At 36.6% G+C, this 26,915-nt stretch overlaps 1 protein-coding gene across 4 annotated transcripts in view; it reads right to left on the bottom strand.

Moving 5' to 3' along the window:
- inpp4aa (inositol polyphosphate-4-phosphatase type I Aa) overlaps window positions 1–20,480 on the bottom strand; it is a 70,749-nt gene extending 50,269 nt beyond the window's left edge. For all 4 annotated transcript variants that reach the window (XM_073912210.1, XM_073912211.1, XM_017357717.3 and 1 more), the window contains exon 1: window positions 20,366–20,480. The gene's annotated coding sequence lies outside the window, so the exon portion shown is untranslated. The remainder of the gene's footprint in view (window positions 1–20,365) is intronic.
- Window positions 20,481–26,915: the final 6,435 nt, after the last annotated feature.

Raw genomic sequence — 26,915 nt, 5'->3', positions numbered from 1 at the left:
TTAGAGGAGGTGGATTCCGAATGTGTTTCATAGAACCCTTATCTAAAGATTTACAGATTTGAATGAGAATAATCTTAAGAACTACTAACAATTAGACAGCGTTTAAGAGTCCTAGAAAGTGTGAGAATACTGAAAATGGTTTATGATGATCTGCATTGCAGTAGAATATAAAACCAATCCATCAAATGTTTTGTAAGAGAATGCATTAAGTAAATAACAGAAGAAATAGCGTTTTCTATTGGTGTGGAGATCTGCAGTGTAAACATACAAGATAAAGGAAATGTGACGTCTTTTTTTTATGTTATTCAGACGTGAGGTATTACATTAATCAAAATAATGATAAAGATAAATTTATAAAAGTTACAAAGTATGTCTGGAATAAAAGAGGTTATATTAAAATGTCTATTTATCAAATGATATTTATTTAAAACATTTTAATATAAAATAAAAATTTGGGATTTGGGATTTTACAAAAATATTAGGAAGCACAACTGTAATAAATCAGCATTGATGCTAGAACATTGAGAATATTAGAAAGATTTCTGATGGATCACTGAAGACCAGCCTAAAGTCTGAACATTTTATTTTGGCAACATAAGAAGCCTGTTTTTCTTCATTAAAACTGTATTTAGGGCTCCGCGAAATTTGAAGAATCTGACTTTGCAGCATTTTACAATTTAAATATAATTTCCCCAGACATGCTCAATAATGTTCATGTCTGGTGACTGGGCTGGCCAATCCTGAAACACCTTGATCTTCTTTGCGTTCAGGAACTTTGATGTGGAGGCCGAATTATCCTATTATTTAGCTATCCTGCTAAAGAATTTGTCCTCTCCAGTGGTTTGTAATGTAATGGGCGGCACAAATGTTTTGATTTTGCGATATAAATATCTTTTCACCAGATGATTTGAATAGCTCTTTTTGAAAAGATTTAATTCATTCAGACTGGGATGATCAAGGCTTATTCTATGCAGTGCATCAGCATAAATTACACGCAGAAATAAATAAATAAATAGTGCTTTATGGTTTTCTGGGGAGTCTAACAGAATTCAAATAGAGATATTGAACACTCAAATGCAAAATAACACGGTCATCATTATATAAATAATAAAAAAAATACATTTTATAATATATTTTGTTTTAATCCAAAGTATATTATCTAATCCAGCGATGTGACTATTGCATATACACACATTGCGATATCGGTGCACAAACAATATATTGTTCAGCCCTAAATGTAGTGGTAATCATGTAATGCACAGGTGTCAAACTCAGTTCCAAAAGGGCCGCAGCTCTGCACAGTTTAGTTCCAACCCTAGCTAAACACAGATGATCAAACTAATTGAGTCCTTCAGGCTTGTTTGAAACCTACAGGTAAGTGTGTTGGAGCAGGGTTGGAACTAAACTGTGCAGGGCTTCGGCCCTCCAGAAATTGAGTTTGACACCCCTGATGTAATGCAAGTTAGTGGTGACACTTACTTTAGGAGTGGTGCTGCTGTGCAATATGCTGGACTAAATAAATAGTCATAATCAAGTCAAGCCGAGCATTATTGTCATTGCGCTACATGTGTGGACATACAGGGGAACGAAATGTCTTGTCTCGCAGAACCACAGGGCTACATCAAAAAACAATTCTAAATATGAACACAACACTGGACGCAAGAGCCAATTTCAATACATGACTAACCTCCCAGAGCGGTAATCTTACTATTAATACATACACTATAAATACCTTAACCATACACATAACCCAAAACAGACTATACAAGTTCTTTTACATAAGACAGAACAATAATGTGCTATTTATTTAGCATGAGTTGTTTAAAGTTGAAGAAAACAATGATGTGTGTTATATATTTACAGGTAAATATTGTTGATTTTCACATTATGCCCCATTAGTTACTATGTGGTGTTGGAAAACACACCATTTACGGTAATACTTTCTCATCATTTAGATGACCACAATCTTACACGCCACAACAGGCATGCAGATAGAAGCGTGCATAACATTCAAGTACAATGTTTACATTCAGCATTTTATTTAGCTTTATTTTGCATTGGGCCTGTAATTATTAGAAGTGTTTTAAATATTAACTCAGTATTTATTAGGGATGCCACGGTTCTCAATATAATATTGAACCTTACGCTATGACCTCCACGGTTTAATACTCACTCTTGAATTGTGGTTTTCTCGGTTTTGCGTTTAAATATTTGGTGTGCGTTTTATATCTTCCCGAATTGTGTGCCTCTAAATCCAAGAGCTGAGATGAGGAAACTCCTCCCCGCGAGTAAATATCCAATCACTATGCTGTAAAGTTAGGGGGTGCTTGGCTATCATTCCACACTTTAACATGGTGAGCGGTGGTGAAGTGAGGCTGAGGCAAAAGTACAAGGAAGCGCAGGCGAAGTGAGGTAACAGTACAAGAAAGCGCCGGCGTCTTTCAACTCTGCGGTGTGAGGACATTTCGGTTTTGCCGGTGAGTATAATGTCAATAAAAGAATAAACGGTGAACAAAAAATAACTGTGTGCAAGCATTGTTTTACACGTATAACCACGACTGCACATCTGCAGTGCCATCACCCAGTAATATCACTGTCTGAAGGCAGGATAGCAAAGATAGTAATAAAGACCTCCAAATAGAAACAATCCCTCGCTGAATCTTTCAAGCAAACATACCCAACTGGTTCAGAGAGACACATAAAAATAACAAAGGCAGTGCGGGTGTTTAGAGATTTAAGGGAGTTTGCGGGAGTTTAGTAATTAAGATTTACAGCCGTTTTCGATAATGGGAGATGTGGGCTTTTGTCATTTTATAAAAGCACTCGATCCGTGTAACAGACTACAGTCTTGCCTTTTTTCAGCACTGAGACAATTAAGATGGTTTATTTATGTTTATTTAAGTTCAAATATGTTTATTAGAAATGGCCAATTTATCTTTATTAACTTCACATGTTTGTTTATTTTCAAAACGTAGGATTTTATGTGTTCCCCAGTTTGTTCATAAGCTACCAGCAGCTGTGAGATTTCAGTGTTCATTTTTTTATACAATACACAAGGAACTAGTTTTACTTAAAAGCCAAGAAAAGTACACAAAATGAGTATTGCAATATATCGTTTACATTTTTTTCTCCTTAACCTCTTACTGTTCCTATTGCCCATAGAATAAAAAAAAGCCATGAGAACTGCACCAAACACCGTGTTAAAAAAACGAGGTATGTATTGAGCCGTGGGCTAACTGTATTGTTGCATCCCTAGTATTTATACATTCTCAAAAAGTTCTAAATAAAATGAGAAATATAATTACATATGAACGAGTAGATCGAGTATATACTTTAAAATGTAAAACAAGGAACCTTTCAACTTGGTCAATAGATTGTTGAAGTCAAAATCATTCATCTGCCCTGCCTGTGAATTTTTTAACCAAATGCTGATTAACAAAACAAGGAATTTAATAATTCAATGTTAATAATGCAGGGGTACAATACCTGACAAAAGTCTTGTCGCCTACTGTTTTAGAAACACATAATAAATTGACTTCTAATTAATCAGAAGTGGCTTAAATGTAAGGCAAAAGCTTCTGGATTACACTTATTTTACTAAAATAAAATATGATCATGCCTTGATATTTATTTATTTAATTAGCAAAGTAAGGTCTGACTTTGCTCAGACAAAAGTTTTGTCACTTAACAGAAATAATGTACAGAATATAATGACATGCTGTCAAATAACTTATAAGTCATCTGGAATGGCAAAGAAAGCATTCTTGCAGGACTCCCAGAGTTCATCGAGATTCTTTGGATTCATCTTCAATGCCTCCTCCTTCATCTTATCCCAGACATACTCAATAAAGTTCATATCTGGTGACTGGGCTGGCCAATCCTGGAGCATCTTGATCTTCTTTGCTTTCAGGAACTTTGATCTGGAGGCTGAAGTATGAGAAGGAGCTCCATCCTGCTGAAGAGTTTGCCCTTTCCTTTGGTTTGTAATGTAATGGGCAGCACAAATGTCTTGATACCTCAGGCTGGAGATGTTGCCATCCACTCTGCAGATCTCTCGCACGCCCCCCATACTGAATGTAACCCCAAACCATGATTTTTCCTTAGTCAAACTTGACTGATTTCTGTGAGAATCTTGGGTCCATGCAGGTTCAAATTGGTCTTCTGCAGTATTTGTGATGATTGGGATGCAGTTCAACAGATGATTCATCTGAGAAATCTACCTTCTGCCACTTTTCCAAATGATATAGAAGTCAAGTTATTATGTGTTGCTCTTACAACGACAAGACTTTAGTCAGGTAGTGTATAAAACAATTCAAATGTCTAATTTTTTTTTACATTTACAAAAGACACTATATTGTAATATCCATCTTTATCAGGATATGGCAACTTATATCCTGATATGAGATTTGTTTCATATTACCCAGCCCTATATTTCAGAGTTAAATTAATGAATGCATTAAAAATAAAAGTGCATCAGGTGTCACATTGAGGTTTAGTGAGGCAAAACAAATCAGTTTTTGTAAAAAAATAAACCTGATTAACAACATTATTACCTGTAATCCATAGCCTCAGGCAAATTAGGGAAGTCAGAGTTTCTTTTTCAAACTGGTTGTTTCGGATAGTTTGGCTCGTTCAAATCACCAATTTATGTAATCACCCAATGGCTTAGAAAAACACCCAATAATAATACAAAATGTGGATGTTTTAAATCTATTAATAATATAAATGAATAAACTACTCTTCATCAACTCACCTTTGACATAAACCATATGAAGCCATCAAAACTATCAGTTTGCCCCTTAAGTTTAGTTAATGCATGGATACTGTACTGCAGGGATTCTCAACCGGTGGGCCGCGGCCCACTATTGGGGCTCAGCGATCCTGCAGGTGCGCCGCGAGATGAAAATGAACTTTATACTGTAAATATTTGATTTCATTATTAAATACGATTAGTGTAATGGCATTTCCCGTTTTCTGTTTTTTATTTCTTCGGACTTGGTGCAAAAAGAGTCACACTGTAAAATACAGACTTAATGCTGGCTGCACTTCCAACCGCTGCACGCCAACTAGGACTACATGCACAGCTGTATAAACTAAACCATCAAAAAAAGAACCATTATATATATCTATATATATATATATGTGTGTGTGTGTGTGTGTGTGTGTGTGTGTGTGTGTGTGTGTGTGTGTGTGTGTGTGTGTGTGTGTATATATATATATATATATATATATATAGAAGAAGAAAAAAATGTCAGATGTGGGCCTATAAAAACTTTTTGGAGAATGAGATGGGCCCTGAAGTGAAAAAGGTTGAGAACCCCTGCTGTACTGTATATGTTCTTCAGTTCAATTCAGCGCCGTTTCCTCCATTCACTCATTGTTGGAATAACTAAAGTGCCAAATAAGTTGGAAAATTCTGGAATGCCTTGATCCTATACATTTCACACTGGCTAATTTTCCACCTGAACAGTAGATTTTGATTGAGCAGCTTGTAGATCTGTGCAGTTCATGTCATGTTTTAGAGGGTTCTGCTCCATTTGGTGAACTAATACATCAAGTTCTCTAAAAGGAACTCATTCAAAATAATGATTTGTTTACAAACAAGTCGTCACTCTGGATCATTTGCCTAAGGCTGTGGATTATAATATAAAATATTGTTTGACTATAGGGTAGGGTTGTATACCATCCTTACTGAAGTATTCCACTGTACTGCACAAGTAGGTACTCTTTACTTTTAAGGACTGACTGAGACAAATACAAGAAACTTTAATCATTCTTTACTGTATACGCGCACATGCACACACACACACATATCCTCTACAAACACAACATTTTACTGTTATTCTAAGCTCAAGTAACGTAGACTAACCATGTTCCGTACACCTTTTGCTATTCAGCGCACTCAAACGACCACTCCTCCATCATTGAAAGCCAGATAAGCATGCTTGTGTGTTCATTCTCTGGGGGAATACCTATTGCACAATCCAAATCTTGATTGATGTCTTTTGGAACAGTAGTTTTTGCGAAAAGATGGGATAAGTACCACCTTCGCATGTGTACAGAAGATGATAGGTATTAACGGTGTTCCGTACACGACTAAAATAGTGTTCCGTACAGGGCACATAACTTTAATTTACTGGCAAAAATGGGCATTGTTTGAAGTATTATTAAAATCTTTTTTCAGAATATACAATTAATGTGTTTAACTTGAAGTTAATGATATATTTAATAACTTTATTATAAAAGTTTGTAATGAAATAGCTTTAAAATCATTTACTTTTTATATCATGTTTATTTTATTACAGCATAGGCTTGTAACGGTATCAATTTTTTACAGTATGATAATCGTCTAAAACAATACCACGGTTTGACGGTTTCGCGGTATACGGTATGTTACAAATGTTACAAAATAATAGAACAGTGAAGCAAATTTGACTTTTTCCAAATAATATATTTTCAGTTACTATAAACAACACCACTTACAATGAACCAATAAAAATATAAGAAAATAATAAATAATGTGTCAAAGTCCAAATAAAGTCCAAATAAACATGGTGCAAATCCTCAGTAAAAAAATAGATATAAATATTTAATATAGTATAAATAGTTACATAACGAAACTAGATTCAATATGGAACATCCTTAGGTTTTATGTGCCAGCATGGATATGGTTGTCTGTGGATATGGATTTGGATATGGTTGTCTGCAATGTCTTTTGAAAACAGCAAGAGCAGCAGTTCGTCTTTGCTGTGTCACTGTTTTGTCATGTTTTTGTGCTGCTGTGCATGCAAAAGTACTTAGTATGAGAATTATTTCATGCAAAACTTTTTTTTTGCGTTTTATTTAGCCGCGCGTAAATGTATGCCTATCTCTCATTCCGTGTTGTTCAAAAAGCTCATTGTTGGTCCACAAACAAAAGTGAAACCTATGCTTATTGGTTGTGATATAGCGAGTTTGAACCAATCTGGGCATGGAGGAGGGACAATGCATCAATGTATCATGTCTGGTTTGTCCGAGACACAGTGACGAGCGTTTCTTTGTCAAATCAGCGTTGTCAAATTTTGATTATGTAACCGCACTGATTCCGGAGCCTCTGAAAGTCCGCAAATGTTATGTGATACAGGAAAGCTGAGATTCTCTTCTTTATGCCAATCTTTGAATTTTATGAATCGGATCAGCGGATCAAAAGTTATTAAACATTTAAGAGCAATACTTATTTTTAGCCGCGGGCGGCTGTCTCGGTTATTAAGGGTTAAAACCGTTGATATGCAATTGTTCATGGTATGATAATCGTGCACGTTCAAATCGTGGTAGACCGTCATACCGGTATATTGTTACAACCCTATTACAGCATGGCAATTTAAAATATTAAAACATTAAATTCATGCAAATTAACGCTAACTTGACTGACCTGTATAAACATCATCACTGCAAAAGAAGGATCCAAACAGCGTTTACAGCCTGTCTCTCAGACTCTCTCTGGCGGAGAGCTGCGTCATGCGGTCATCACCCATAACTGACGTTTAAAAATCCCCATTTCAAAGCATTTATTCAACAAAAGATAAGTTATTTAACAATTTGAGATAACATAATGTTCACTTCGTAAAGACTGTAATACCGGGTGATGCATAAATTAAATGCAAAAGCATATTGTCGTAGCTTTAAATGTCTCCCCTCCCAGGCGACACTCGCACTTTAAGCTTGCCCACTGTCTATTTTCAAGCGCATTAGGTGGACGTAGCAAACTTACTGAATTTACTCGGAAACATATAGTAGGAAGGTCTCTGTTGTGGTTGGGGCTGAAAGAGTGAGAATTAAAGATTGCAAAAATATATAGCTTGCCTACGACCCATAAGTATTTATTCAGAGTTTAGCGTTAAAAGGTAATCTGTACGGAACATCGTTGTGTACGGAATATGGTTAGTCTACGTTACAAACATAAAAATAGAAACATTTAAGCAGTAAAAACATCATGTTGCGTACACTTGAACCTTTTAGCTTTATGAACAATACAGCACTGTACACAACTTATCAAGTCAACCACTGAAAACGTAACAGATGGGAACCTGTCTGGTAGGGCTGCACAAATAATCGAAAAAAGATCACGATCTGGATTCGACCCTACACACGATCTTAATTCAGCTTTTCTATGATTCAGACAATTATATTTTCAAGGTCAGGAGAGAAGAGTAAAAGCCCGTCAGAGCAAAATGCTAGCAGGCATCTGTAACTCCGCTCACACTCCGCCCTATTTGCCCTTGTTTGGTATCCTCTGGTTGGTGCGATGATGTGCGAACAAAATGGCGACGGTTGGCCACGTCTACTTCTAGCTTCTTTTGCGTTCTTCAGAAATCTATGTGTGACGTCTCCGATAGTACATCCATATCTTTTACAGCCTTAGGTAAACTTTAGAGGACCTGTAAAAATGGAGTGTTAATAATAAATAAACAAAACCAAAAGACAAGGAGAAGATAAAGTCGGAGTTTTCACTTTTTTAAATTAGTGTTATGAAGGAATAGCTGTCCAAGTAAAGATTACAGATCTAAACATTAGGGGTATCACGATTTCGATTTTTAATCGAAATCGATCGAAATTTATGCTCAATTTCGATTATCGAATCAAAAAATAGAATCGTCGATGCTGCCACGCCCCCATGTCAGCTTGGCTTGTCAAGCGGGAAAAAACAGGCTTGTTGAAGTGCTTGTTAAACTGCAGAAGCAGGAGACTCGTCGACAGAGCTTTAATCCTCTCCTCTTTCAATGAAGTCGCTGGTGTGTAAGCATTTTGGATTTCCAGTGAGTTATGTTGACAACATTCGTGTTGTCGACAAAAAAAAACACAGTTTTGCAAGCTCTGTTATGTACGTATTAGGGTTTGTCCGATAAACAACACCGGCATCGTGATCCTCCGTCCGCCCCCGTTGCAATTCCGCTCGCGAAAAGTACACACTCAGGCCCTGGTTACACTGTCTTTGTTTTTATATGACATTTTAGAACGACAACGATTTGACATCCACAGCGGCGTGTAGCATTTCTGAGCAGCCCTCTTTCCTCTCTACCTCTGACACACACACACAGACGCACACACACAGCCATGCGCTCGAGACAGCGAGTTCAGGCAGTCAGAGGATCAGTAGACTGCTTCAATCTTTCACTCACTTGTACTTAGTCATTTTAGCGCACACCTCAGATACTGTTGGCTGGTTCCTGTTGGTTGTGCGTCTTTTTTACCGACGCCATTATAACGACACAGATCCCTGCCTATTCACAAGTCCCGCAGAAAAAGTGATTGACAGGTGGTAATTATGTGTGTATCTTGCCTTTATTCATTTACTGTATGATTTGTTTATGGGTAAAACAAAGACCATCCAGGTCAGGTAGTTTAAACGGTAGGCTACAAATAATTAATTGGTCATTAATTAATTAATTATTCATAATCGAAAATTGAATCGAATCGTGCCTTTAGAATCGAAAATGTAATCGAATCGAGGATTTGGAGGATTGTGACACCCTTACTAAACATGTTTTATGTAAGGCTAGAGAGACGTTTAGGGAGACATAAGATCACTTGGGGTCTTTATTCATCAAATAATTTACATAAGAATTAAAAATCTTAATTTAAAAACCACCACCCTCATGTCGGTGTAAACATGCATGCTGCTGTTCTTTGCATGTGATACGAAAAGCAATATTTAGACGACTTGCTGTTTGCAATATGAAAAGGTTCATAGCAAAAAGTCAATATCCAAAAGCACAAAACCACATGAAATTAGTCTATGACTCATAAGTCTCCTGATTTATACTCTTGAAGTCTCCATATTTATATATTTTGAACAGACTAAAATATAAATCTGAAATTTAAACATAGAGCCCCAATCTTGTGTGTCACATTTACCGTCACTGCAAATGTCATGTGTTCTTGTGCTATAAACAAGCATGACAAGGCAGTCTAATTATGTGAAACAGAGTAAATAACAACAGTATTCATTTCATTTTGGGTGAACTATACCTTTAAGTCTTTGAATGGGTTCATTCATACAAAAATAAAAAATAAATAAAGCAAACATTTAAAAACATTTACATTTAAATAGCCAAAATTACAAGTTTCAGTATCATTTACAAGTTTCAGTATCATTTACAAGTTTCAGTATCATTTAAAATATGCCAAAATAAATAAATGAATCAAAGAGCATGCTTATTTAATCTTTCTTTTGATTGGAATCGTATAATCAGTAATTACAGCAGACACGACGATAATGAACAGCCATTTCCTTTTAGTGATTAGTCATTGTCTGGGTGAGAACAGGATTATCCATGCTCCCCTTTCATCTCTAGACCTTCGTTTCTTCTGGCTGAGCGGGATTGGATCTAAAACCGAGAGGCCAATCTCTCATTTAAAAATATCTTGGCTCTGCCGTGACTGACAGACGAATGATGTGAAGATATCTTAAATAGTGTGAAAGGGCAAACTGAGTCTGACTTATAAAGAGACAAACACCAACACAGGCCCAACACACCAAAACATCAACAAACAACAGCCCAGGCTCTTTGAAAATACATGTGCCAGGTTACATTTTTGCGAAACCTGAAATACGTTGCTCTGGGTACGTTTCGTCACATTTCAGATGACAAATCCACTAGAGGGCACTGTGTACATTTTAGGTAATGTTAGGGTACATTTTGTTGTATGTTTTAAATACACCTTCATAAAAACGTTCACAAGAAGGTGGGGCTTGTTGTACAGATCACCTAGCGAACCACTGACCTAAACCCTTATCCAACCAATAGTGTTTTCAAAATCAAATGGAAAGATAAAACTGCGCCACAACCATGTTAACCTTGATTTCACTTAATTTTGTCCTTGTAAAGCCCCATTCACACGGGGCTTCAGCAGCAATGCTTGACAGAAGCCGTGTCTGAAGTCGGGACTGACGCGATCATCATAGCAGCGTTAGCCAATGAAATTACTCCGCAATAGGCCACAGTCTGAGCTGGTGTATTTGCATACAGCAATCTAATTGGCTGACGCTTCCGTCACCGCTTGAAAAGTTGAGCAAGTCCCAACTTTTTCAGCGAGCAACACCTCTGAAGCGGCGCCGACGGATCCACAATGCAGTTCGGCAATGCCTGACGTCACCCATTTAAAGTGAATGGGAAGCGTTGACGCTGATGCTCCGTGTGAATGGGGCGTAACAATTACTCATGTGAAAAAAAAAAGAAATCTGTTGGCATCATACTACCCTATAGCATTCACTTTACCAAAAAGACTGCAGTCAAATGTATGCTGAAGTACATTGTTGTGATATCGCAAAAATTGTAAGCAGAGGGTACGGATGGACTTAAAAATGTATCACTATATTTTTTGATATTTAATGTGATAGCAATGCTAATGACAATATGATTCATAAGATTCAACTAAGAGACAAAATAGTCCTTAGAGAAAGTATTAATTTTCATATTTTTAAAGTATGTCAGCAAATTATAAACAATAATAAACCCAAAACTGTATTGCACACATGCTACTGTAATAGATTAATGCACAGACTTTTTATCAATACTATTATTATTACTACAATAAATCTAGCTTATATCGTATACAGAATTGTTTTCCACTGCAAAAGTGCAACACTTTGCGTGTTTAGCTGCACTGTGACTATTTTAAGCATGTGTGTGTTGTCAAACTACTGTGTTTCTTGATTTGCCCGTGTTTTTCAGTTTACATGTCTTTTCTTTAGTTGAAGTGCATCGATGTCTGAATAACATGCTGTTTCTGTGTTTTATGCATGAACTGAAAAAATAACAATAAAGCACTTGTCATTGCCAGCAACGGTCTCGCCACTTGAATAACCATGAACTTTAAGTTCATAAACCATTGTAACACTAATCAGACAATGAAAAAACATGACTTGTTTTAGGCCTACAAAACATTCATTGTCTATGTAAAGGTTGCATCTCTTGAATAGAATTGGACAGAAGTACACTATAAGCCCAATGTCTGATTGGTTTATAAAAAGCCACATGTTTTGGTAAAACAAACAAAATTCTAGGATTTATCTTTTTTTAATTGTTATTTTTATTTTATTTCCAGCAGTCTACTACCAAAACAATTCCACTTAATTAAACAGAATTTATCATTAGGACAAATATTAATAAGAAAAAGCCATTTATAAACAATAAAAGTAATAAGTATAGGCCCACACTGCAGATTTATAGCCCATCATTAATTTTGTTTATTTACTTGAGTAAATGTGTGTTAATCTATATTTATTCAGTTTTAAATTAATTACAGTAGTATTATTGACTAATGTGAAAATGTTCATCTTATTTATGTACATATTAATAGTAATATTTTCTGTCTTTTAGTACTGTGTGTGTGTGTGTGTGTGTGTGTGTGTATGTATATATATGTATATATATATATATATATATATATATATATATATATATATATATATATATATATATATATATATATATATATATATTTATTTATTTATTTATTTATTTATTTATTTATTTATTTATGTATGAGAGACTTGTTTGTTTACCAAATAAAGTGGATCTAATTGGATTTGCATTTTAAACATTGATTCACATATTAAGGTTTTAGCCCAAAAATAATTCCCAAAATAATTCCACCGAAATCTGCAGATTTTTACCAAAATTCTTCGCAGAAATAGCAAAAAACGTCCGCAGATTCCGTCTGGCCCTAGTGATGACATGGTTTACGCTACAATCATTCTGCCATAATGGGGCGCCACACCAAAATACATCCCGCCACGGCTGAATTACAGCTTCTCATTCAAAACATTCAGTCATTGTTGTTGTTGTTTTTTTTTTAATAGCTGGTTATAATAGGGTAAATGCCGAGCTAGTGTTGTTCCCATACTGATAAACTTCCGGTGACCTGTTATTGTGATTTTTTTTCCATTTTATACGGCTCCATTTACAGCATTGATGTTGTAATGCAATTAAAATACATTAAGTTAAATAAACTTTGGCATTCATTTAGTTGTTCAAGCGTAAAACGAGACAAAGGCCTTTTACTCGCACTCGCCTGTCAGAATCGCCAGGTTAGCACTGAAGATCCATTGAATATACATGGGTAAAATAAATGCTCATTTAATAAAGACATGGTGGGGAAAAATGTATTTTAAAGCAGTGCTTCTTGTACAATCTGAGACCCATTTTACATCGGATATCACTCAGCCAGTGGAGATCGCTGATTTTTAAAGAAAACTGACCTTAAATGCGGCAATTTTTGCATTGGCATACAATTTACCGGAAGCGCTGAATCCGTTACTGGCAAATAAAAAGTCCTATTAGCATGCTTAGGCATATACCATATCGCACCAAAAGGCATTAAAAGGTAAGTAAATTATAACAGCGCAAACATTTCTGTAATCGTAGTAGTGCTGTGTTGTTTGTTTAACCCTTTAAGGTGACATGCTGACTGACTGACTGACAGTTGCATGAGGCCAGCAAACACGACGTCGCTTTCAGTGAAAAAGAAAACAGTTTCCCTAATTATACTTTTTTTATAGATGAAGGTCTGTGGTTCTGCATACAATGACGTTATCTTGCTGTAGTAGTTTAGTGCCGTTTCACTTTACTTCAGGACGCATTATTGTCGCTCTGTAGGTCTATTGGAGAAATTCATAAATATTCCTTGCAAAAATGTTGGAGACATACTCATTACATAAATGCAGTAAATCACACGTCAGCAGCGTTTATTTGAGAGTGCACAAGAAGATCTGCGCTTGAGCAGCGTATATTTGAGGGCGTGCAAGAGGTTTTGTGCACCAGCAAAGAAAATCGGCGCGCAAGCATAGAGATTCGCATCCTCGTATTACATAAATGTGTACTATATAATAATAGGAAGTTGGTAGATTTGTGTAAAAGACCTGCCGTCACAGCTGGAAAAAAATCCTAGAGGAAACACTGAGTAAGAACATTACATTCAGTTGTATTTTGTTGTGTAACTATTTGTAAATAGGGACTGAGAAATCAAGTCTTTGCATTAGCATTAGTAGCCCAGATCTCTCACTGGAATGTTTTTGAGAATCTTCCAGAAGCTGATTGAAATATTAAAGCACACTGAACATTTTATACACATAAAAACAACAAAACAAACCTATGAAGAGCAACTTATAGAGAAAGTATTGATGAGGGTGCAAAAATGCCCTTGTTTTTTATTACAAAGAAAATAAAGTGACATACAGGAGGAGATGACAAGACTTACACACCTTCCAGCTGATAATGAAGAGTTAACTTCAAGCTGTTAGCGATCACAATTTCAGCAGTCAGTTATGTTACAAACACATAACTGAGCTCTGGCACTCTGTAGGGCTTTGAACTCAACACCAGGCTATCGTTGTTTAAAACCTCATTTTAATCCTGGATAAATGAATGTTTTACACTTGTGATTTAGAAGCAGGGTAAGCAAAGCTTTTGTGTTGATAACCAACATGTGCGGTATGAAATGATGCAGTGTTATAGTATTATGGTTTTATGCTTGGCAACAGTCAGCCAATCACGTGCCTCAAATTCACATGCTTTGCGAACACACAAACGCTGCGTGTTGTATAAAAGAGTAGCATTAGCTTTTGAGTACAGTCAAATGTGACTTGTTTTGATTATACACTTAGCTGCCACTTTAATAGGTACACCTGACTAGTATCAGGTTGAACCCCCTTTTGTCTTGAGAGCGGCCTTAATCCTTAGTGCCATAGATTTAACAAGCCAGAGATTTTGGTTCATATTGACAAGAAAGCATCACGCAGTTACTGCAGATTTGTCGGCTGCACATTAGGGCTGGGCGATATGGGCAAAATTACATATCCGGGTATTTTTAGGAGGAATAACGGTATATGATTTCTATCAAGTATTTTCCCATAAATGGTTAATTGAGAGTTAAAGCCTTTATTAAAATGGTATTAACATTTTTTGAGCAAAATATAATTCAAACCCTGTTTCCCTCTCTGTTTACAAATAAACAGCTGCGCAAAAAATAACAGCTACACAAAACCTTTGATAAATAAATTACAGTACAGGTTTTTCTCCTGCTTAAAACGTTTGCACAACATTTCAAATTATAAACAAAATCTTTGACAAATAAATACAGTACAGGGTTTTTATCCCTATACTCAGCCCTACTGTGCTGTTTGGTAAATAATAAAGTAAACAGAGCCATAGGAAACAGCCACATTGTCAGAGCAAAAAAGCAACACTAGTAACACAACAAAAAATATTGTAGGATAGAAAAGAACCACATCGAATGTAAATATGAAACACACAGTATTTTATGTCAGGGGTTCCCAAACTTTTCAGCCCGCGACCCCCAAAATAACAATGCCAGTGACTCGCGACCCCCAATATCCTCTGACGTGGTTATAAATTCAGAAACCTTGCATGCAATGACGCAGACACACCAATTAAATTTGTGTCAGTGCTTAAAATGTACCAGAAAGTATAACCTGATGTTATAAAATCAAAATGCATCTGACGCTATTGCTGCCTTTAATATAATGTAATTACCCCAGGGGTCGCAATCCAATAGAACTAGTAACTATAAGCTACTATAGTAACTATATAGTATATAGTAACTATAAACGACTATTTTTATTTTCAGTATAGTTATGGATAAAATATGTTAATTCTTATGGTTTAAAAAAAATAAATCGATTTTTGGAACTCACCAGGCGACCCCCCTTCATTGCCCCGCGACCCCTCGGGGGGTCCCGACCCCCACTTTGAGAACCACTGTTTTATGTCACAATTGCAGTGTTTTTTACAAGTAATACCACAGTTGTGTGATTTACAAACAGCAATTAAATCAGCTGTGTATGTTTATAGTTACACATTTACATGTATGTATTGTCAGTGGTGTAAAGTACTTAAGTAAATGGATTTCATTACTTTACTTAAGTATTTTTTGGCTACTTTGTACTTGTACTGAGTATTAAAAATATATGCAACTTTTACTCTCTACTACATTTTTGATTGAATATTTGTACGCTTTACTCCGCTACATTTGAACGGACGCTTAAAGTTACTCGTTACATTGTCATTGTGCGTGACAAGTCGGCACTGATGACCATTCATGGCCTTATCTGAAAGAAATGTTTACATTTGCCGATATGCAGAATGACTCTTACAGGACGCAGTGTCTACTTTGCTTGCCACGAAAATAAGTGCTTTTAAGAATTTATCGTAAAATTTGAGAAAACACATTGAAGTCTATAAGAGGAGTCTATTTAATGTTAATTTGTTGTGAATTAAGTGAATTTAATACAGTTACTGTTATGGCAAAAAGCACTGTGACATGACATGACTATGTTTTAGCTTAACTTTTTTGTGCAACGTGAACAAATGTTTTTACTGATATTATACATTTTGCATCAGGTGCATTTAGCTATGAGTTCTTCTTCTTCTTCTTCTTGTGTTTTATGGCGGTTGGCAACCAGCTTTTGGTGCATTACCGCCACCATCTGGATTGGAGTGTGGATCCGGAGTTAACTAAACCATGTTTTATAGTTAAACAAAGCCCCACCAAAAAAAAAAAAAAAAAACACTAAAAAAAATTACCCCTAAAAAAATATAATAATAATAATTGTTTTTTTTCTATACATATTAATAAATTACTAAATAAATCCCAACTTACTAATGTCCCAAACTTTGATATTTCTTTCTCTATAATACCTCTATATGATATAGATAACTATTCATCTAAATACTAAATTCTATTAATCAACCCTGTGTCTTTCAAATAGTTATAAACATATCTAAAACATACATCACCCGTGCTCAACTTTAGTATGTTCTTTATGTTAGGTTCCAGTTGTTTTTCCTGTAACTGTGTGAATAATATATTTCTTTCTGTCTGATATATTGGGCAGTGCATTAATACATGTTCTACAGTTTCCTGGTTGTTACATTCACACATCCCATCTGCATGTTTGTTGATCATATGTAGTGTGCTATTGAGTGATGTGTGATTAAACCTCATTCTTGAGAACTTGTCTTCTTCCTTTTTGGTTTTCCTTGTTTCTAGCTATGAGTTTGTAATGTATTTAATTTATATTTAGTTTACTAAGTTGAAAAATAACACTGATCCTCTTTGTTTAATATTAATACAGAGAAAACATCCTAATCAATTGAAAAACTCCTCAAAATAAAAGTATTGCCCTCCTTTGAAACAATGAGGTGAATCACATGAAAGTCAGCTCTGTATTTTTGTAAAACTACGTTTTTTACTACTTTTTTTCTAATTGTTTGTGCCATTTTGAACATTTGAGTTTGAGACTTTTTGTTCTATTTTTTTTAAATCTATTTCGTTCTGCCATTTTGAAACATTGAGGTTTTTTTTTTATTTCTATATTAGGAAATAAAACCTTTCTTGGTGTTCTTTGAGCCTACATTCAGTATGAGTAAAATACTTAAGTTCTTTAAAAATTGGATACTTTAATACTTTTACTCAAGTCTAATTGGAATTGGTGACTTGTAACTTGTAACGGAGTCATTTTTACAGTAAGGTATCTGTACTTTTACTCAAGTATGGTTTTCAGGTACTCTTTACACCTCTGTGTATTGTGCACAATTATTAAACAGCGCCCATATCCAAGATATCTAAAGATAAGTCTTTCACTCGTGGAAAAAATCCTACACTTTGTCTTTTGTTTTGACTAAACTGGTTTTACTGATATCAAATAAGGAGATGAAAAAGAATAGAGTATAAATATGAGAAGTAACGAAAGTGTTTCAGAGTACTGTGATGAAATGTTGGTTAAGCATATGTAAACAGTCATTATAACAGAGCAGAACGCAGAGCTAAATGTGTTATAACGTAAATGTAAAAAAAGAGACCGTCGTGTAATAAATACTAAACTAATCAGTGAATATGAGGTGGTTTCACTTTCGAAATGTGCTATAAATTCCTCCCATGTTGGCGTTTTTAATTCTTTTATACACATTCAGGTGCTGAATTCAGACCTCTACGTTCGTTTTTTATGTCAATTGCGGAAGAAATGATCAGTAAAAGGTTTCTGACAGCTTCAGGCACCGTGTGATGTGTGTGCACGTGAGTTAGATAGATTTCTCACCACACCGGCACTGAGTGTTCCTCCATGTCGCGTCAGTGATGGGTCGTTCTTGAACGATTCTTTCATTTTGAACAAATCTCTTGTTTGACTCATGGAGTGAATCATTCATTTGCGCATGCGCATCTTTGTGCAAGCGGAGCTCGCGTGCTGTTGCCTTGGAGTGGTTTGTTTGTGTGGCTTCAAACCATATTGATATGAACGAACTAGAACTCGATATATCGCCCAGCCCTACTGCACATCCACGATGCGAATCTCCTGTTTCACCACATCCCAAAAGTGATATATTGGATTGAGATCTGGTGACTGTGGAGGCCATTTGAGTACAGTGAACTCATTGTCATGTTCAAGAAATCAGTCTGATTCTTTCTGATTCGTGCTTTATGACTTGGCATGTTATCCTGCTGGAAATAGCCATCAGAAGAAGGCTACACTGTGGTCATGAAGAGGTGGACATGGTCTGCAACAATACTCATGTAGGCTGTGGCGTTGACACGATGCTCAATTAGTACTAATGGCCCAAAGTGCCAAGAAAATATTCCCCACACCATTACACCACCACCACCAGACTGAATCATTGATAGAAGGCCAAATCCATGCTTTCATGTTCTTGACGCCAAATTCTGACCCTAACATCTGAATATCGCAGCAGAAATCGAGACTCATCAGACCAGACAACGTTTTTCCAGTCTTCTATTGTCCAATTTTGGCGAGCCTGTGTGTATTGTGGACTCAGTTTTCTGTTCTAAGCTGACAGGAGTGCCACCTGGTGTGGTCTTCTGTTGCTGTAGCCCATCCGCCTCAAGGTTTGACGTGTTGCATGTTCAGAGATGCTCTGCTGCATACCTCGGTTGTGACGAGTGGTTATTTGAGTACTGTCAGCTCAAACCAGTCTGGCTATTCTCCTCCCACAGAACTGCCACTCACTGGATACTTTCTCTTTTTCAGACCATTCTCTGTAAACCCTAGAGATGGTTGTGCATGAAAATCCCAGATCAGCAGTTTCTGAAATACTAGAACCAGCCCGTCTGACACCAATAAGCATGCCACGATCAAAGTCACTTAAATCACCTTTCTTCCCCATTCTGATGCTCAGTTTGAATTGCAGCAGATGGTCTTCTTGACCGTGTCTACATGCCTAAATGTATTGCATTGCTGCTATGTGATTGGCTGACTAAAAGTTTGTGTTAACAAGCGGTTGGACAGGTGTATCATATAAAGTGGCCGTTGAGTGTACATAGTACACTAAAATAATGCATTTAAGGATGTTTATCTAAAATGTAGGAATGTACAGTTTGAAATAGAAACATATTAATGGTCAGGTTTAATTGTTACCCCTCAGTTAATTATGAGTGTGTGTTAAGGATTAAGGGCAAAGAGATAAAATATTTTCATATTTCATCATAACATGAAACAAATCAAAAACATATGGCATTTCAAAACATGTTAAAACTTTCATTCATCTCATTTATTTATTTTATTAACAAAACAGCGCCGATTACAAAACTCTAGTATGGTTCAGGTAGTGAGTAAGATGGGATTATTACGTTTTTAATTGTTTTGTTTGTTGTCAAGAACTATTTTTTCAACGAGTCGACTCAAACGAGTCATTCGCGGTCGAACAACACCAACCGCATTCACTTGAAAGAATCGGTTCTTAAGAGTCATTCATTCGGTAATGTTCGCTGTTTTGTTTTGTAGATTCAATAACGATTGCGGTGCCTCTGAATGAGTATTGAAAACGTTGCCTGTTTGCTTTAGTACAGATTTCCGTATGCAATGTCAGAATAAACAAACAGTCGAAAACCTTCAACGAAACCCAACGTCAAGAAAATAACACGATTCTGGCATTTTGTGGAACAGAAACTGAATCTGTTTCCATGCCTAACGTTGGTAATAATGTAAACAAAGATTCTGTTCATCACCCAAGAACATCATCTGAGCAGCTTGACAGCATAGCAGTTCAGCTACTGCAGCATCAAAAGCTGACAACATCTCGACTCCTGTATTTTAATAATGCACCCATGACGGAATATTAAGCGTGATGACGACTGAATGCACGATTGCTTCCTCTATTATGTCTCATAATAACTCAAAACACTGAATTATCGAGAAGCTAACGATCATTCACACACATTTCCTCACTCCGTATCGTGCATTTCTAACCTTAGACTACATGCATTTCCTTATTGCCTCCTAAGCGTTCACATTTTATACCACCTCATGCAAACATGACCCGCTTTAATAATGACATAAGGAATCACTTACGTTTCAGTCACCATCAAGCTCCATGATGTAAGACAATTTGCAGGTCGGTGTTTTGATACGCGTCTGTCTCCGCTATTCTTTTGACTTGCGCTGCATTCTGGACTCGCCCTGATGTGGCGTCACCGCGCATTACGTCAGAGTTGTTTCTCTAAAAGCCACGCCTCCTCCTTCCACAGACAACGTCAGCCAGAGATTATCATAGTATATAACTATGAAAGATTATGTGTGATTTGAGAAGCTGTGTTTTATACTGTTATTCATTGGGCTGGATGTGTTAAATACCTCTCATGGAAGTGTTTTGGGTTGTTAATGTATAGTAGACGAGCTCGTGACAGGTGCAGAGAGGTGAGTTTGCGGCGGAAGATCTTGACTACCATCTAGTGGTTAACATATAACAGTGGTAATAGACGTATAATGTATAGTGGTCCTCGATGAAGATCAGCAGGTGGGAAATGTTACATTTAACTTGATTGTATAACATTGTGTTATTGTATTCTATTAGTTTCTGGAACCATATGCTCTTTGTTGCACCTACCAAAACAATCATTCATTCACTTTCTTTTTGGCTTAGTCCCTTTATTAATCCGCGCTGGCCACAGCGGAATGAACCACCAACTTATCCAGCACATGTTTAACAGAGCGGATGCCCTTCCAGCCGCAACCCATCTCTGGGAAGCATCCATACACACTCATTCACACTCATACACTACAGACAATTTAGCTTACCCAATTCACCTGTACCGCATGTCTTTAGGCTGTAGGGGAAACCGAAGCACATACGAAAACCCACACATACGCTGGGAGAGCATGCAAACTCCACACAAAAACACCAACTGACCCAGCCGAGGCTTGAACCAGTAACCTTCTTACAGTGAGGTGAACGTGCTACCCACTAGGCCACCGCTTCGCCCAAATGCAGTATTCACACCATAGAATTTGATAGAAAATGAGGCAAATAACTGCAAAAAGATCCACTTTTTTAGAAGAAAGAACCCCCTCTTTCAATGAGCTGGCTACAGGCCTGAATCATTTACAAATGAGCAAGCCTGTTACTTACATGTCCTTGCAGTTCTTCACTGTACATTAACATATTTATATCAGGTTGCATTTACTGGAGAGGTTAACACTGTGGCTCAGTGGTTAACACTGTCTCCTCACAGCAAGAAGGTCACTGGTTCGAGCCCCACCTGGCTCAGGTGAGGTTTCTGTTTGGCGTTTCCTCTCGGTGCTCTGGTTTCCCCCACAGTAAGACATGCACTACAGGTGAATTGAATAAGCTAAGTTGTGTGTGTGTGTGTGTGTGTGTGTGTGTGTGTGTGTGACATATCAGGACACAAATCTGTATAATGACATGGGTATGACACAGGTATTACTAAAAGGAGGTGAAATATGAGGACATTGGTGATGTCCTCATTTCTCAAAATGCTTATAAATCCTACAGAATGAGTTTAATCAGAGAGTAAAGCTGCACACAGTCTCCTGTGATGGTTGGGTTTAGGGGTGGGGTGGGGTGAGAGCAAAATAATATACGGTTTGGACAGTATAAAATAAATGTAAACATATCTGTGAAATATATGCTGGATAAGTTGGTGGTTCATTCTGCTGTGGCAACTCCTGATGAATAAAGGGACTAAGCTGAAGGAAAATGAATGAATGAACATTTACTGGAGAAAATAAATATCTTAGATCTCTCTCTCACACACAATTCAAACATCAACACTTGCTAGCAAGAACATGTCTCTTTTCTGTCTCCTTCTGCATTTATGGGCAGTTCTTCGGCACTTTTAGCCTTGTGAAGTTTGAACTTGTTTAAAATGAACATAAAATAGCCTCATAAGTTTAAACAGTTTGTCTAGTTTTAAGATTTGCAAGAGGACAAACTTAGATAAGAAGAGAAATTGTTAATATTTAACATTTTTTTCCCATTGTGAACTGAACAAATGTCATTCCCACCACATCTCAATATACAGCTTTTATTTTGAAAATGAAATAAATGAGGCGAGGCAGTGGCGCAGTAGGTAGTGCTGTCGCCTCACAGCAAGAAGCTCGCTGGGTCGCTCAGCTGGCGTTTTTGTGTGGAGTTTGCATGTTCTCCCTGCCTTCGCGTGGGTTTCCTCCGGGTGCTCTGGTTTCCCCCACAGTCCAAAGACATGCGGTACAGGTGAATTGGGTATAGGCTAAATTGTCCGTAGTGTGTGTGAATGTGTGTGTGGATGTTTCCCAGAGATGGGTTGCGGCTGGAAGGGCATCCGCTGCGTAAAAAAAACTTGGTGGATAAGTTGGAGGTTCATTCCGCTGTGATGACCCCGGATTAATAAAGGGACTAAACCAACAAGAAAATGAATGAATGAATGAAATAAATGATGGCAGTCAAACATTGTCTACGATAATTTATGTCCAGTTTAACCAATCTTTCTACGATATTTACAATAGTTATACATTTGTCAATTAAATAAATTAGTCCCCCAGGACCAAATGCTGAATAGTACACTTCACTGGCTTCCTGTTAAATCACGTATTGAATTTAAGACTCTGGTTTTAACATACAAAGCAGAGCATGGGCTGGCACCTGACTACATTTGTGACCTGGTAACTCTGGCCACTCCCACCCTGCAGTCTTCGTTCCTCATCTGCAATCTTGCTGTATCAGAACTGAAGACTATGGGTGGTCGTGCTTTTTCGTACAGTGCGCCTAAGTAATGGAATGGCCTTCCCACCAGCATCAGGAATGCTGTTTCTCTGGATTGTTTTGAGTAACTTCTTAAGACTCACCTTTTTTTATTTATTCATTTTTTGTTAATTTATTTTTGTTATTTTATCATCCAAATGTATTGAACCATTCATATTTTATTGCGGTCTTTTTATTTTATTTTTTGACTGTTTTTATTGTTCTGCTTTGTTTGCCTTGTATGACTGTTAGCGCTTTGGGACTGAGAAAAGCGCATCATAAATAAAATGTATTATTATTATTATTATTATTATTATTATTATGATCTCATATAATGTGAATACACTTTTAATGTGTGATGAGAACTTTTTAAATATTTAAAAAAATGTGTGTGTGGTGATGGAAATGACAGGGCGGTGGTGGAAATGACAGGGTGTGACAATGAATCAGTGTTAATGTAGAAAAACTTTAGATATTTATAAAAAAAATATTAAACTCACACTTATTAAACTCCACTGCAAAATTACTAAGCATAACCACACATATTTTGCATGCGTAAAGCTGAAATTTAGCTAAAAAAAAAAAAAGATTTTTCTTGATGAACAGTAACTGTGCATACTGTAAATAACTAATTATTTTTCAAATATTATGTAAATTAATTTTAAAATAAAATGAATTACACATCTACAGGGGTTATACAATGAAACTGAAGGACCTGGTTTTAGTGCACAATAATTCATCGCAGTTGGTAGCACTGTTGCCTCACAGCAAGAAGGTTGCTGGTTTGCACCCCAGCTGGGTCAGTTGGCATTTCTGTGTGGAGTTTGCATGTTCTCCCCATGTTGCCATGTGTTTCCTTTGGGTGCTCCAGTTTCCCCCACACACATGCGGTACAGGTGAATTGGGTAGGCTAAATTGTCCGTAGAGTATGTGTGTGAATGAGAGTGTATGGGTGTTCCCCAGTGATGGGTTGTGCCTGAAATGGCATCCGCTGTGTAAAACATAAGCTGGATAAGTTGGCGGTTCATTCCGCTGTGGCAACTCCTGATGAATAAAGAGACTAAGATGAAAAGAGAATGAACAAATGAATAATTCATTAGTATGGTGTTGGACTTCCTTTTGCGGACAAAATACCATCAGTTCATCTCAGGAATGACAGATACAAGTCCTGCACAGTGGCCAGAGGAATTTTGAGCCATTTGTTTAGCAGAATAGTGTTCAGGTCACTATGTGATGCTGCTGAAGAAAAACATTTCCTGACTCATTTCCCCACAATACCCTATAGTGCTCAATAATATTTAGATCTGGTGACTGTGCAGGCCACGGGAGATGTTCAATTTCACTTTCATGTTCATCAAACCACTCTGTCACCAGTCTTGCTGGTGTACTGGTGCATAATCATCCTGATACACGCCACCGCCTTCAGGATGCAATGTTTGAACCACATGGTCCTTTAGAATGCGTCGGTAGTCCTTGGCAGTGATGCTCCATCTAGCATCAGAATTAGGCCCTAGAGAATGCCATGATATTGCAGCCCAAACCATCACTGATTCCCCCCATGTTTTACTCTGGGCATCAATAGTCTTGGTGGGATGCTTCTTTGGGGCTTCTCTACACTGTAACGTGGTGGAAATGACAGTGGTGGAAATGACATTTTTACAGTTTATTGTTGAAAAGTTAAAGATAGCTTCACTGATTAGCTTTGAATTGCCTTTGTTTACAAAATACACTTATTTACCTTCATTTTGCTGAGTTTTCAAAAACACCTTTGAAGGTACAGCATGTTCGGAAATGATGAAGAATAAATGTATTTCCTTATCAAGCAATATTTACCTTGATTTTTCTTGAAGTGTTGTGGATGAAAATTTAAATTCCCTCCATCTTGAACATGTTCTCAGATGTCACTTTTCATTTTCATAGAAACCACCCAAATAATCTTTCACACAACCCTTTTAAAGCAACATAACAGTGTTGTGGTGGAAATGACTCTGATACTGTGCGACCGCTATATTTTGTATAAAATAAAATATAAAATATGAATAACTATAAAATATTTAAATTATTTCACTAGTGCTTAATTAAGATACATGAATAGACATCAGATAAATAATATTTAGAAATTTTATTTTTATTGTTGAAGTTAAAAAAACTCAAGGCGAAAACAGTGATTTTGACACCTAAAAGAAAAGAAAAACATAGTAGAAAGCTGGTAATTTTTTAAAAGTAAGTTTTATTGTTAGTTTGACAAAGAAAAAGGAATTTGATCACAATTATATATTTTTAGATATATGATCGATGGACTTAAAAGTGCCCGTAGTTGCAAATTTACCCTTATATTCGTTGCTTCAAGTAACTCTTAAACATAATCTGCCCAATTAAAATGAACCGGATGAATTTACTTTTAAAAAAGTGTGTGGTGTGTGTGTGTGTGTGTGTGTGTGTGTGTGTGTGTCTGAGATGGGGTTGTGGGAACATGCCTGCAGTCATTCAGTCAGAGACGACTACAAATCAAGGTGCAAAACAAAAACTATTTAAAAAGCTTTACAATTTGTTACAAAAGATAAGCGGCTGTAATTTGCATTCATTTGTGCAACGGTGACAATTTTTACCGTTTTGAAATATACATTAATCTAAATGTTGAGATAGCTTACAAAGAGCATGAACTAAAATTCTCAGTTCCACTCGCATATCCCAGCAGTGTTGCCAACTATTTCCAATGAAAAGTAGCCTGCCCGAAAAGTAGCTAAATGTTGCCAGATGACGTCACACACTAATTTGCATATCAGTGACGTTATCATGTAATATCTGACAGGCGTACGCCCGTCATGTCTCTATTCTCTGAGGCGCTGTGTATTATGTGATGTTATCTAAACAAATTTCGGGAGGACGAAGCTAACTCGTCACAGACAATCATTCTATTATCCAATCAGCTCAAGAGCAAACCCTTATAAACAGTCAAACACGTCATAGCTTTGTTTTTCCTTGACTTCAGCATCCCTCCACCACCCGAACTCCACACTATTAAACCCGAAACCTATTTAAATCTGAGCGGGGGGAGTGTTCTGGAGCCGGGCTAAACACTGCGCTTGGACCCTATCTCTTTCTATCCTGATAAGCGGAAGCTCAGAGCCCTCTCCCTAGAAAGCACGCCAAATACTCATATTCTATTCAGTCAAATATCTGTGAGTGTGAACTCATGAAATTATATTAAAACATTACATACAGATGCACAATAAATAGGTTCTTATTAACATATTACTTTGTGTGATTACGTCATTGCGTAACTCAAAACTACATCTTTATGTAGCATGGAAAATAATTATTGTTTTCTGAAATTGATTGGCCATCTCACCAAAAACATTACTTGAAATATGTCCATTTAGATTTGTGTGAAAAATTGACTATTTGGAATAGTAATCCAAACATAAGAATTTTTTTTTTTAAATATAACATTGACAATGAACAGCTACATTCTTTTAAACAACCACAGCTTGAGTACTTACTCTTTTTAACTTGTGAAATTACCACATTTGTGAAAGTGACAACAATTATAGCACTATTGGAATACATTGCTAACTAAATTACCAACATATACTTGTTAACAAACAGCAGTAAATTGACAGTTATGAAAAACAATCTGAGCTAGCAATTTACTCTACTGAGTGAAGCTTGCAGTCACTGCTCTTTTCAGTCTCTTTTTAAAAATAGCTCAAAGTAGACAAATGAATGTTAGAAAATGCTAAATTTGTTGCTAGGTGCTTTAAAAAAAGTTGCTAGGGTTGTATAAAAATTTGCTATATCTAGCAACAAAATTGCTAAGTTTACAACATCGTGTCCGTGAATCTCATGAATATTCATGTAGTGATCCGCCCTGTGGCAGAC

This window comes from Danio rerio, chromosome 9 (genome assembly GCF_049306965.1).
Source record: "Danio rerio strain Tuebingen ecotype United States chromosome 9, GRCz12tu, whole genome shotgun sequence".
NCBI lineage: Eukaryota > Metazoa > Chordata > Actinopteri > Cypriniformes > Danionidae > Danio > Danio rerio.
The sequence above is the reverse complement of the archived record's forward strand: the minus strand, read 5'-3'. Positions and strand labels throughout refer to the sequence as shown.